Source organism: Mycteria americana (genome assembly GCF_035582795.1).
Source record: "Mycteria americana isolate JAX WOST 10 ecotype Jacksonville Zoo and Gardens chromosome Z unlocalized genomic scaffold, USCA_MyAme_1.0 Scaffold_30, whole genome shotgun sequence".
Classification (NCBI taxonomy): domain Eukaryota; kingdom Metazoa; phylum Chordata; class Aves; order Ciconiiformes; family Ciconiidae; genus Mycteria; species Mycteria americana.
In genome coordinates, this window is record NW_027445437.1 from 3,079,582 (window position 1) to 3,093,409 (window position 13,828).

General features: G+C 58.2%; 1 long non-coding RNA gene across 1 annotated transcript; it reads left to right on the forward strand.

The window, feature by feature from the left end:
• The first annotated feature begins 10,061 nt into the window (after positions 1 to 10,061).
• Positions 10,062 to 13,095, forward strand: LOC142403031 (uncharacterized). The gene is made up of 3 exons (XR_012773572.1): positions 10,062 to 10,279; positions 10,723 to 10,853; positions 12,957 to 13,095. It is a non-coding gene; the product is annotated as an uncharacterized LOC142403031 (long non-coding RNA).
• Positions 13,096 to 13,828: the final 733 nt, after the last annotated feature.

The following is a 13,828-nucleotide window of genomic DNA, read 5'->3' on the forward strand; positions in this document are numbered from 1 at the left end:
CACACGGCGGCAGCAGCGAGCTCGGGAAAATGTGCCACTGCGCATGCGCGGCTCCCTAGCTGCAGTACCGGCGTTCGGCCACACAGCGGCAGCAGCGAGCGCGGAAAATGTACCACTGCGCATGCGCGGCACCCTATAGCTGCAGTACCGGTTATCGGACACACAGCGGCAGCAGCGAGCTCGGGAAAATGTGCCACTGCGCATGCGCGGCACCCTATAGCTGCAATACCGGTTATCGGACACACAGCGGCAGCAGCGAGCTCGGGAAAATGTGCCACTGCGCATGCGCAGCTTCCTATAGGTGCAGTACCGCGTTTCGGACACACGGCGGCAGCAGCGAGCTCGGGAAAATGTGCCACTGCGCATGCGCGGCTCCCTAGCTGCAGTAACGGCTTTTGGCCACACAGCGGCAGCAGCGAGCGTGGGAAAAATGTGCCACTGCGCATGCGCGGCTCCCTAGCTGCAGTACCGGCTTTTGGCCACACGGCGGCAGCAGCGAGCGTGGAAAATGTACCACTGCGCATGCGCGGCACCCTATAGCTGCAGTACCGGTTACCGGACACACAGCGGCAGCAGCGAGCGCGGGAAAATATGCCACTGCGCATGCGCGGCACCCTATAGCTGCAATACCGGTTATCGGACACACAGCGGCAGCAGCGAGCGTGGGAAAATGTGGCACTGCGCATGCGCGGCTCCCTAGCTGCAGTACCGGCTTTTGCCCACACAGCGGCATCAGCGAGCGCGGGAAAATGTGCCACTGCGCATGCGCGGCTCCCTAGCTGCAGTACCGGCTTTTGGCCACACGGCGGCAGCAGCGAGCGCGGAAAATGTACCACTGCGCATGCGCAACACCCTATAGCTGCAGTACCGGATATCGGACACACAGCGGCAGCAGCGAGCGCGGGAAAATGTGCCTCTGCGCATGCGCGGCACCCTATAGCTGCAATACCGGTTATCGGACACACAGCGGCAGCAGCGAGCGCGGGAAAATGTGCCACTGCGCATGCGCGGCACCCTATAGCTGCAATACCGGTTATCGGACACACAGCGGCAGCAGCGAGCTCGGGAAAGTGTGCCACTGAGCATGCGCGGCTTCCTATAGCTGCAGTACCGGCTTTTGGCCACACAGCGGCAGCAGCGAGCTCGGGAAAATGTGCCACTGCGCATGCGCAGCTTCCTATAGGTGCAGTACCGCGTTTCGGACACATAGCGGCAGCAGCGAGCTCGGGGAAATGTGCCACTGCGCATGCGCGGCTCCCTAGCTGCAGTACCGGCTTTTGGCCACACAGCGGCAGCAGCGAGCGTGGGAAAAATGTGCCACTGCGCATGCGCGGCTCCCTAGCTGCAGTACCGGCTTTTGGCCACACGGCGGCAGCAGCGAGCGCGGGAAAATATGCCACTGCGCATGCGCGGCACCCTATAGCTGCAATACCGGTTATCGGACACACAGCGGCAGCAGCGAGCGCGGGAAAATGTGCCACTGCGCATGCGCGGCACCCTATAGCTGCAATACCGGTTATCGGACACACAGCGGCAGCAGCGAGCTCGGGAAAATGTGCCACTGCGCATGCGCGGCTCCCTAGCTGCAGTAACGGCTTTTGGCCACACAGCGGCAGCAGCGAGCGTGGGAAAAATGTGCCACTGCGCATGCGCGGCTCCCTACCTGCAGTACCGGCTTTTGGCCACACAGCGGCAGCAGCGAGCGTGGGGAAAATGTGCCACTGCGCATGCGCGGCTCCCTACCTGCAGTACCGGCTTTTGGCCACACGGCGGCAGCAGCGAGCGCGGAAAATGTACCACTGCGCATGCGCGACACCCTATAGCTGCAGTACCGGATATCGGACACACAGCGGCAGCAGCGAGCGCGGGAAAATGTGCCACTGCGCATGCGCGGCTCCCTAGCTGCAGTACCGGCTTTTGGCCACACGGCGGCAGCAGCGAGCTCGGGAAAATGTGCCACTGCGCATGCGCGGCTTCCTATAGCTGCAGTACCGCGTTTCGGACACACAGCGGCAGCAGCGAGCGTTGAAAAATGTGCCACTGCGCATGCGCAGCTTCCTATAGGTGCAGTACCGCGTTTCGGACACACAGCGGCAGCAGCGAGCTCGGGGAAATGTGCCACTGCGCATGCGCGGCTCCCTAGCTGCAGTACCGGCTTTTGGCCACACAGCGGCAGCAGCGAGCGTGGGAAAAATGTGCCACTGCGCATGCGCGGCTCCCTACCTGCAGTACCGGCTTTTGGCCACACGGCGGCAGCAGCGAGCTCGGGAAAATGTGCCACTGCGCATGCGCGGCTCCCTAGCTGCAGTACCGGCTTTTGGCCACACGGCGGCAGCAGCGAGCTCGGGAAAATGTGCCACTGCGCATGCGCGGCTCCCTAGCTGCAGTACCGGCTTTTGGCCACACAGCGGCAGCAGCGAGCGTGGGAAAAATGTGCCACTGCGCATGCGCGGCTCCCTAGCTGCAGTACCGGCTTTTGGCCACACAGCGGCAGCAGCGAGCGCGGGAAAATGTGCCACTGCGCATGCGCGGCACCCTATAGCTGCAATACCGGTTATCGGACACACAGCGGCAGCAGCGAGCTCGGGAAAATGTGCCACTGCGCATGCGCGGCACCCTATAGCTGCAATACCGGTTATCGGACACACAGCGGCAGCAGCGAGCGCGGGAAAATGTGCCACTGCGCATGCGCGGCACCCTATAGCTGCAATACCGGTTATCGGACACACAGCGGCAGCAGCGAGCTCGGGAAAATGTGCCACTGCGCATGCGCAGCTTCCTATAGGTGCAGTACCGCGTTTCGGACACACAGCGGCAGCAGCGAGCTCGGGGAAATGTGCCACTGCGCATGCGCGGCTCCCTAGCTGCAGTACCGGATTTTGGCCACACGGCGGCAGCAGCGAGCTCGGGAAAATGTGCCACTGCGCATGCGCGGCTCCCTACCTGCAGTACCGGCTTTTGGCCACACAGCGGCAGCAGCGAGCTCGGGAAAATGTGCCACTGCGCATGCGCGGCTCCCTAGCTGCAGTACCGGCTTTTGGCCACACAGCGGCAGAAGCGAGCGCGGAAAATGTACCACTGCGCATGCGCGGCACCCTATAGCTGCAGTACCGGTTATCGGACACACAGCGGCAGCAGCGAGCGCGGGAAAATGTGCCTCTGCGCATGCGCGGCACCCTATAGCTGCAATACCGGTTATCGGACACACAGCGGCAGCAGCGAGCTCGGGAAAATGTGCCACTGCGCATGCGCGGCACCCTATAGCTGCAATACCGGTTATCGGACACACAGCGGCAGCAGCGAGCGCGGGAAAATGTGCCACTGCGCATGCGCGGCACCCTATAGCTGCAATACCGGTTATCGGACACACAGCAGCAGCAGCGAGCTCGGGAAAGTGTGCCACTGCGCATGCGCGGCTTCCTATAGCTGCAGTACCGCGTTTCGGACACACAGCGGCAGCAGCGAGCGTTGAAAAATGTGCCACTGCGCATGCGCAGCTTCCTATAGGTGCAGTACCGCGTTTCGGACACACAGCGGCAGCAGCGAGCTCGGGGAAATGTGCCACTGCGCATGCGCGGCTCCCTAGCTGCAGTACCGGCTTTTGGCCACACAGCGGCAGCAGCGAGCGTGGGAAAAATGTGCCACTGCGCATGCGCGGCTCCCTAGATGCAGTACCGGCTTTTGGCCACACGGCGGCAGCAGCGAGCTCGGGAAAGTGTGCCACTGCGCATGCGCGGCTTCCTATAGGTGCAGTACCGCGTTTCGGACACACAGCGGCAGCAGCGAGCTCGGGGAAATGTGCCACTGCGCATGCGCGGCTCCCTAGATGCAGTACCGGCTTTTGGCCACACAGCGGCAGCAGCGAGCGTGGGAAAAATGTGCCACTGCGCATGCGCGGCTCCCTAGCTGCAGTACCGGCTTTTGGCCACACGGCGGCAGCAGAGAGGTCGGGAAAATGTGCCACTGCGCATGCGCGGCTCCCTAGCTGCAGTACCGGCTTTTGGCCACACAGCGGCAGCAGCGAGCGTGGGAAAAATGTGCCACTGCGCATGCGCGGCTCCCTAGCTGCAGTACCGGCTTTTGGCCACACGGCGGCAGCAGCGAGCGTGGAAAATGTACCACTGCGCATGCGCGGCACCCTATAGCTGCAGTACCGGTTACCGGACACACAGCGGCAGCAGCGAGCGCGGGAAAATATGCCACTGCGCATGCGCGGCACCCTATAGCTGCAATACCGGTTATCGGACACACAGCGGCAGCAGCGAGCGTGGGAAAATGTGGCACTGCGCATGCGCGGCTCCCTAGCTGCAGTACCGGCTTTTGCCCACACAGCGGCATCAGCGAGCGCGGGAAAATGTGCCACTGCGCATGCGCGGCTCCCTAGCTGCAGTACCGGCTTTTGGCCACACGGCGGCAGCAGCGAGCGCGGAAAATGTACCACTGCGCATGCGCAACACCCTATAGCTGCAGTACCGGATATCGGACACACAGCGGCAGCAGCGAGCGCGGGAAAATGTGCCTCTGCGCATGCGCGGCACCCTATAGCTGCAATACCGGTTATCGGACACACAGCGGCAGCAGCGAGCGCGGGAAAATGTGCCACTGCGCATGCGCGGCACCCTATAGCTGCAATACCGGTTATCGGACACACAGCGGCAGCAGCGAGCTCGGGAAAGTGTGCCACTGAGCATGCGCGGCTTCCTATAGCTGCAGTACCGGCTTTTGGCCACACAGCGGCAGCAGCGAGCTCGGGAAAATGTGCCACTGCGCATGCGCAGCTTCCTATAGGTGCAGTACCGCGTTTCGGACACATAGCGGCAGCAGCGAGCTCGGGGAAATGTGCCACTGCGCATGCGCGGCTCCCTAGCTGCAGTACCGGCTTTTGGCCACACAGCGGCAGCAGCGAGCGTGGGAAAAATGTGCCACTGCGCATGCGCGGCTCCCTAGCTGCAGTACCGGCTTTTGGCCACACGGCGGCAGCAGCGAGCGCGGGAAAATATGCCACTGCGCATGCGCGGCACCCTATAGCTGCAATACCGGTTATCGGACACACAGCGGCAGCAGCGAGCGCGGGAAAATGTGCCACTGCGCATGCGCGGCACCCTATAGCTGCAATACCGGTTATCGGACACACAGCGGCAGCAGCGAGCTCGGGAAAATGTGCCACTGCGCATGCGCGGCTCCCTAGCTGCAGTAACGGCTTTTGGCCACACAGCGGCAGCAGCGAGCGTGGGAAAAATGTGCCACTGCGCATGCGCGGCTCCCTACCTGCAGTACCGGCTTTTGGCCACACAGCGGCAGCAGCGAGCGTGGGGAAAATGTGCCACTGCGCATGCGCGGCTCCCTACCTGCAGTACCGGCTTTTGGCCACACGGCGGCAGCAGCGAGCGCGGAAAATGTACCACTGCGCATGCGCGACACCCTATAGCTGCAGTACCGGATATCGGCCACACGGCGGCAGCAGCGAGCTCGGGAAAATGTGCCACTGCGCATGCGCGGCTTCCTATAGCTGCAGTACCGCGTTTCGGACACACAGCGGCAGCAGCGAGCGTTGAAAAATGTGCCACTGCGCATGCGCAGCTTCCTATAGGTGCAGTACCGCGTTTCGGACACACAGCGGCAGCAGCGAGCTCGGGGAAATGTGCCACTGCGCATGCGCGGCTCCCTAGCGGCAGTACCGGCTTTTGGCCACACAGCGGCAGCAGCGAGCGTGGGAAAAATGTGCCACTGCGCATGCGCGGCTCCCTACCTGCAGTACCGGCTTTTGGCCACACGGCGGCAGCAGCGAGCTCGGGAAAATGTGCCACTGCGCATGCGCGGCTCCCTAGCTGCAGTACCGGCTTTTGGCCACACGGCGGCAGCAGCGAGCTCGGGAAAATGTGCCACTGCGCATGCGCGGCTCCCTAGCTGCAGTACCGGCTTTTGGCCACACAGCGGCAGCAGCGAGCGTGGGAAAAATGTGCCACTGCGCATGCGCGGCTCCCTAGCTGCAGTACCGGCTTTTGGCCACACAGCGGCAGCAGCGAGCGCGGGAAAATGTGCCACTGCGCATGCGCGGCACCCTATAGCTGCAATACCGGTTATCGGACACACAGCGGCAGCAGCGAGCTCGGGAAAATGTGCCACTGCGCATGCGCGGCACCCTATAGCTGCAATACCGGTTATCGGACACACAGCGGCAGCAGCGAGCGCGGGAAAATGTGCCACTGCGCATGCGCGGCACCCTATAGCTGCAATACCGGTTATCGGACACACAGCGGCAGCAGCGAGCTCGGGAAAATGTGCCACTGCGCATGCGCAGCTTCCTATAGGTGCAGTACCGCGTTTCGGACACACAGCGGCAGCAGCGAGCTCGGGGAAATGTGCCACTGCGCATGCGCGGCTCCCTAGCTGCAGTACCGGATTTTGGCCACACGGCGGCAGCAGCGAGCTCGGGAAAATGTGCCACTGCGCATGCGCGGCTCCCTACCTGCAGTACCGGCTTTTGGCCACACAGCGGCAGCAGCGAGCTCGGGAAAATGTGCCACTGCGCATGCGCGGCTCCCTAGCTGCAGTACCGGCTTTTGGCCACACAGCGGCAGAAGCGAGCGCGGAAAATGTACCACTGCGCATGCGCGGCACCCTATAGCTGCAGTACCGGTTATCGGACACACAGCGGCAGCAGCGAGCGCGGGAAAATGTGCCTCTGCGCATGCGCGGCACCCTATAGCTGCAATACCGGTTATCGGACACACAGCGGCAGCAGCGAGCTCGGGAAAATGTGCCACTGCGCATGCGCGGCACCCTATAGCTGCAATACCGGTTATCGGACACACAGCGGCAGCAGCGAGCGCGGGAAAATGTGCCACTGCGCATGCGCGGCACCCTATAGCTGCAATACCGGTTATCGGACACACAGCAGCAGCAGCGAGCTCGGGAAAGTGTGCCACTGCGCATGCGCGGCTTCCTATAGCTGCAGTACCGCGTTTCGGACACACAGCGGCAGCAGCGAGCGTTGAAAAATGTGCCACTGCGCATGCGCAGCTTCCTATAGGTGCAGTACCGCGTTTCGGACACACAGCGGCAGCAGCGAGCTCGGGGAAATGTGCCACTGCGCATGCGCGGCTCCCTAGCTGCAGTACCGGCTTTTGGCCACACAGCGGCAGCAGCGAGCGTGGGAAAAATGTGCCACTGCGCATGCGCGGCTCCCTAGATGCAGTACCGGCTTTTGGCCACACGGCGGCAGCAGCGAGCTCGGGAAAGTGTGCCACTGCGCATGCGCGGCTTCCTATAGGTGCAGTACCGCGTTTCGGACACACAGCGGCAGCAGCGAGCTCGGGGAAATGTGCCACTGCGCATGCGCGGCTCCCTAGATGCAGTACCGGCTTTTGGCCACACAGCGGCAGCAGCGAGCGTGGGAAAAATGTGCCACTGCGCATGCGCGGCTCCCTAGCTGCAGTACCGGATTTTGGCCACACGGCGGCAGCAGAGAGGTCGGGAAAATGTGCCACTGCGCATGCGCGGCTCCCTAGATGCAGTACCGGCTTTTGGCCACACAGCGGCAGCAGCGAGCGTTGAAAAATGTGCCACTGCGCATGCGCGGCACCCTAGCTGCAGTACCGGCTTTTGGCCACACGGCGGCAGCAGCGAGCTCGGGAAAATGTGCCACTGCGCATGCGCGGCTCCCTAGCTGCAGTACCGGCTTTTGGCCACACAGCGGCAGCAGCGAGCGTGGGAAAAATGTGCCACTGCGCATGCGCGGCTCCCTAGCTGCAGTACCGGCTTTTGGCCACACAGCGGCAGCAGCGAGCTCGGGAAAATGTGCCACTGCGCATGCGCGGCTCCCTAGCTGCAGTACCGGATTTTGGCCACACAGCGGCAGCAGCGAGCGCGGGAAAATGTGCCACTGCGCATGCGCGGCTCCCTAGCTGCAGTACCGGCTTTTGGCCACACGGCGGCAGCAGCGAGCTCGGGAAAATGTGCCACTGCGCATGCGCGGCTCCCTAGCTGCAGTACCGGCTTTTGGCCACACAGCGGCAGCAGCGAGCGCGGAAAATGTACCACTGCGCATGCACGGCACCCTATAGCTGCAGTACCGGTTATCGGACACACAGCGGCAGCAGCGAGCGCGGGAAAATGTGCCTCTGCGCATGCGCGGCACCCTATAGCTGCAATACCGGTTATCGGACACACAGCGGCAGCAGCGAGCGCGGGAAAATGTGCCACTGCGCATGCGCAGCACCCTATAGCTGCAATACCGCTTATCGGACACACAGCGGCAGCAGCGAGCTCGGGAAAATGTGCCACTGTGCATGCGCGGCTCCCTAGCTGCAGTACCGGCCTTTGCCCACACAGCGGCAGCAGCGAGCGCGGGAACATGTGCCACTGCGCATGCGCGCCTCCCCAGGGCGGGCCGGTCAGAAGCCGGAACTGCAGCTCGGCACCGCGCATGCGTGCGCGCGCACAAGCGGAGCTGTAATCCCGGAGGGAAGCTCTCGCATCCGGCTCTGCTCTCACACGCTGGCGCTCATCAGCAGGTAAAAATTCTGCGCTTCGCTTTGGCATTGTCCTCTAAGGGAAAGCTCTGGGTCTGGATGTCGCTTGCTTATTTGCTGTGGAGTATTTGTGTTTTTCAGCAATCGTTCCAAATAGAACTGGGTGGGTGGGGCAGGGCAGAGTCAGGGTCTTTGCAGGGACCTGGGAAGTAAAGTCTTGAACACAGAAAAGCTTAAAGCATTTGCTGTACAGAAGGTTTCTCTGTACCCACTACATCTTATACTGCTTATTAGCAGTGACTGATGTTTGTAGGAGTACCGTGTGGAAGTGTGAACGTTCATTACTGCACTAAAACTGCTTTGGTTCTGTGTAGAAAGTAGAGGAACTACAAAACAACATCGTGTGTCGTGTGTGTCCCCCCCCCCCTTTTTTTTTTTTTGTTAAACATACCGTGTTTGCAGGGCCTTAGCTTTCTATTGCCAGACTGGCAAAGCTTCCCAAGCTCTGTTCCCCCGCAGTCACCACAAGTCTCCAATAGTTGCCAGGATGGTGAGTTAGTTTTGGGCTTCTAGCCCTCCACTCTGCCATTGTTTTAGTCAGATCCTGCATTCCGCTCAGTTAAAGACTCACGAGAATTGCTTAACATTTGCATTTGGAAGTCATGCTTCAAACAATGAATTTGCAACAAATGGGTTTTTTTGACACTAGTCAATGAACTCCTGTAATACTGCAGCAAAAGGACATTTTTACTGGTTGTTGAATCTCAGAGTGATAACATAGGCATCCCTGTTGGAGCCCTTACCGCAACCACTGCAATGTTTGTTTACACCCTGCTCGGTTCTTTTGTGAAGGTGTGTAGCTGTGGGAGGTGCGTTATTCCCAAGGTGCTACGGCGCCGATGCTCTGGCTGTCGGCAGGAATGGGCAAAGCGGAAGGCTGTGTGGCTAGGGGAGAGTGGCGTGGACGTGCGACTGCTCTCTCTGTTGCACCAGAATTTCGACGGCTGGGTTGGGCTGCTAAATCGATGGAACGACTGGAAGAAACTTCAGAAAAGTGAGTGAGTACTCTCCTTATCTTTATCTTTTAAAGCAGTCTTTCTACAGACCCCTGTCCATGGCTTAGCTATTTGATTGGCGTGAAACAGACCCAGAATTTTGCTTTAAGCAGTGTTCTGATTCACTGAAATTCCCCGTAGGTAGAGAGCAAGAATTACAAATGTAGCTTGGTGGTTGAAGTTCTCGGGGTTTCTGTGAAAGCTAACTTGCCAGAATGAGTAGGAAGCAGCCTCAATTCCAGTAGAGATACTGTATGAAAGGTCCTTTTCTTGACAGGAAGAGAGCTTCACGAAACGTCAGCACGGTTTGCCGTAGGGCCTCCGACATACTTGTTCAGTCATGAAACATTTTGAAACATTTGAAACATTTGCCTTGCGAGGACAAGGGCTGTCTCCTGGTAGGCAACTGAATTCTGTGACTGATTCCACCGCTCCGCCCGGGGAACCTGAAGGAGGCAGTCCCTAGGCCAATGCAATCTAAAATGGGGGTCGTTTTAGTTTTTTTAATCGTTTCTTAGGGATATGAGGCTTGTGTGGGTGTTTAGCTTGCCCTGTTCTTTCTGTTCCTAATTCTGAACCCACTGACTGGCATAAAAGAACGGTCGTGTTGTAGTCTGACGGTGTCGTCTCCCAGGAGCTGGTGGAAGGCCAGGGCTTACGTAAAGCTGATAAGGAGGATGCGGGCTGGAAAGCGGAACGTCTAAACGAGAATTACGGTCCTTGGGAGAGAAGCACGTCCTGAAGAAATAGGTAAGCTAATTAAAATGTTTTGGGAACCATCCGAAACAACTAGTAGGAGCGTGATAAGAAGGACCCTCCCGCAAACTGTCCTCATTATAATCCTAAAAGTCACACCCCTCGAGCTAGAGACCCCGGCCCGAGCAGAGAGCCCTCACCTCTGAGCGTGCGCAGCATATTAAAGTAGTGCTGTAGCTTTAAGTTGAAATAAGAGAAATGTAGACCAATAGAAAACTGCTTTGTGTAATTACTTATGCTTATGCATATGCGTAGCTAGACTGTATAAATACTGTACTTGTATGAGCGAACTTTGTGCTAGCTTTGTGGAGCTACCGCCTAGCGCCCATCTCTGCGCAGACGTGACAGAAAAATACCTCTGCCCTGTGTGTATATGGGCGTCCCGCACACGGGGTAAACGACCTCACACTTGTGGGCTAACAGTTTTGACACTCCAGGTGGGACCGAGCTGACAGCCTCGCCCGGTTCGTCTTGCCGCATCCGACAGGGAGAAGAGGCCTGAGCGGACTCCAGCGCGCACCGACCCGTCGATCGGGGACTCCTTCAGCTCCTCTCCTGCGGTCGGGCGGTAAGCGACACAACGGTGCAATGTTCCTGAAAAGAGGTATTTTTTGGGGATAGGAGAAAAGGGGGTAGGGGCAAGATGTCTCGGGAAGCAGGCGGCCTCTGTTCTGTTCTGGGCTCTGCATAAGACGCACCGGGAAAGACAGGTGGCAGTAGCGTAGTTCTGTTTGTTTCTCCACGCTGTCCTGTTCTGAGTAATGAAGGGAGACGTCCCTCGTTCTGGTTAGTGTAGAAATGCTGGGTTTTTCGGTACCTGTATGGGCTCTGCTGCTTCCCAGGAGGCAGCCCTTTGCTCTCCTCTAGGATGCATCCTGAAGCATTGCAATAAATTTGGGGGAGATGCCATGACTAAAAATCAGCTATCAGAAAGCGATAGTTCGAGCTCCCCTCAGACAGGCTGTAGGGCCTGAAGGAACACCGGTATCCGTACACGTACCTTTTACTGCTTCTGATTTATTAAACTGCAAACAGGTAGTCGGATCCTATCGAAACAATCCAGAAGGAATGTATAGTACTGTTAGTCACAACTCCTAGTCCTAACTGGGGAGATGTACAGGCTCTCCTAGAATATTTGTTTACCACCGAGGAGAGGAGAAGAATTTTAGAGAAGGCCAGAGAGGGACTGATCCAACAATGTGTGTGTGGGGGTGGGTGCCTAATACCGATATGTACCTCCCGAAAGAGGATCCGGAGTGGGATCCAAACACAAGTGTGTGGCATTACAGAGGGTAAAGGAATATCAGAAGTTAATTTTGTATGGGATTCAACACGGAGTGCAAAAGCCCAACAATTTATCTAAACTATCTGAAGTAAGGCAGGGGGATAAGGAAACCCCATCAGCCTTCTCTGAGAGATTGTGTGAAGTAGCTCGAAAACGGACAGATCTGGATCCGGAAGATGATAGCAATTCAAAGTTATTTAACACGCTGTTTATTGGTCAAGCAGCAGCAGATATAAGAAAGAGATGACAAAAGGCAGAGGGCGAGGATGGCATGACAATCTCACAGTTCTTCTCAATGGCATCTAAGGTCTGTAATAATCGGGAGGAAACAGAAGAGAAGGAGAAGCGGGGACGAGTAACGCCGCAAGCTTCTTTGTTGGCTGCCTTGACGGAAACACAAGAAAAAGGGAGAGAAAATACACGAGGTGAATTTTGTGGGCGAGGAAGGGGCCGTAGAAATAATAGTAGAAATGGTTATGACGTTCCCCTGGGAATGAATCGGCGTGCACATTGTAAGCAAGAGGGCCGTTGGAAAAAAGATTGTCCGTGCCGTCTGAGTAATGGGGAAAGAGAGACAGAAGAAGCCCTTGGAGTCATGCCGGAGATTGGGTTGGACTGAAGGGGGGCCGGAGGAATCTATGACAGTTTCCCCAGATGATCCTCTGGTTCCAGTCAAGCTGGGGAATGAAAGAATAGATTTTTTTAATTGATAGTGGAGCCACGCATGCTGTAGTAAGTAGTTGTAGGGGACCCTTAAGGTGAACTAAAATAAGCGTTGTTGGTGCAAGAGGGAAAAAGACTTTAAGGCTGTTTTTACAAGCTATGGAATGTTCCATTTTGGAAGCACTAAATTAACTCCTGAATTCCTTTAGATGCCAGAATGCCCCCTACCATTGCTTGGGTGGGATTTACTTGTAAACTGAATGCACAACTAAGTTCTTCTGAAGACTCTGTTCAGTTGACTCTGTTCAGCCCGCAGGGGACCTCTCCTGTTTGTGCTGGACGCCAGCCTGAACGGGACCTCTCCTGTTTGTGCTGGACGCCAGCCTGAACGGGACCTCTCCTGTTTGTGCTGGATGCCAGGCCGCAGGGGACGTCGCCTGTTTGTGGCGGACGCCAGCCCGCAGGGCACCTTGCCTGTTTGTGGCAGATGCCAGCCTGAACGGGACCTCGCCTGTTTGGGGCACACCGATGGCAGGCGCTGTCGCCAAAAGGCAAAGCAGGGTCATAGCAGAGTTTTCCATTTCTGGGGATGGGCTCAGCCGTCTCCTGCACAAACTTCTGTTATGTAGCAACGGGGATGGTAGCTTTCTTCTGTTTTCTTGAAGAACAAGAGGATGATGGAGCACGTGACAAGAGCATGATCTTTTTCTCTTCCTTTGGCAGTACAGGCACCCAAGGCCAGCCCGCATCCAAGGAACAGCACGGGGATATCCGTGTCGACCATCAGCAGAGGAAGGAAGCTTCTTTTGGAGGCTGAGGTGATGAAGCAGAGTCCTTAATTGTTCTGTTGGATTTTCAGCATGGGTGCGGGGAGGGCCTGGGACATGCAAAACGTGGTCCCGGACAGGGAAGCTGTTTATTAGCTGTCTATGAGAGCTATCATGGACACCACCGGACTGGCATCCTGTAAGGATGGTTTCACGTGTTTTCTTGTTTAGGGGCCAACCTTGGCTTTGGGCTGTAAACTCAAGTCTGCCAGGCCGGTGCCAGCTTGGCAGCAGCATCTGCCCACGGCAGCACCAGCTTGGTGGTGGTGTGTGCCCATGCCTGTGCCAGGTTGCTGGTTGTGTCTGGCTTGTGAGGCTTGGGGTAATTGGCCCCCTGTTCCCCATGGCGTGGGCTCCAGCTGTGGCCTGGGGCAGCACAGGTGGGACCCATGAGGTGAGGATGGGGCTGGGCCCAGGGTTTAAAAAGGGCTGAGGATGGGGCTGGCCCTGCTGTGCCAAGGGGGCTGCCTAGGCATGCCTGCCTGCCTGCCTGCCTGCGGGAGCTGGCTGAGGAGTGAAATGAAGGGGCTTCCCCAGGCAGCTGCCTCCAGCAAGGAACAGCCGGTCCCCACAGCCGGGACGGATCCGTCCCGGACAGAGTGCACCACCAGCACGTGGTGCCGGGAGCTCGGTGCCCCCATCGGCCGTGCGCATGAGCCACCGTGTCTCTGGGCAGCCTCTTGGGAGAGGAGCATCGAGGCACCCGGGCGGGCGAGGCAGCCGGCACTGTGGAGGAGGAAGGGGCAGAGGCCGAGAGAGAGAAGCCTC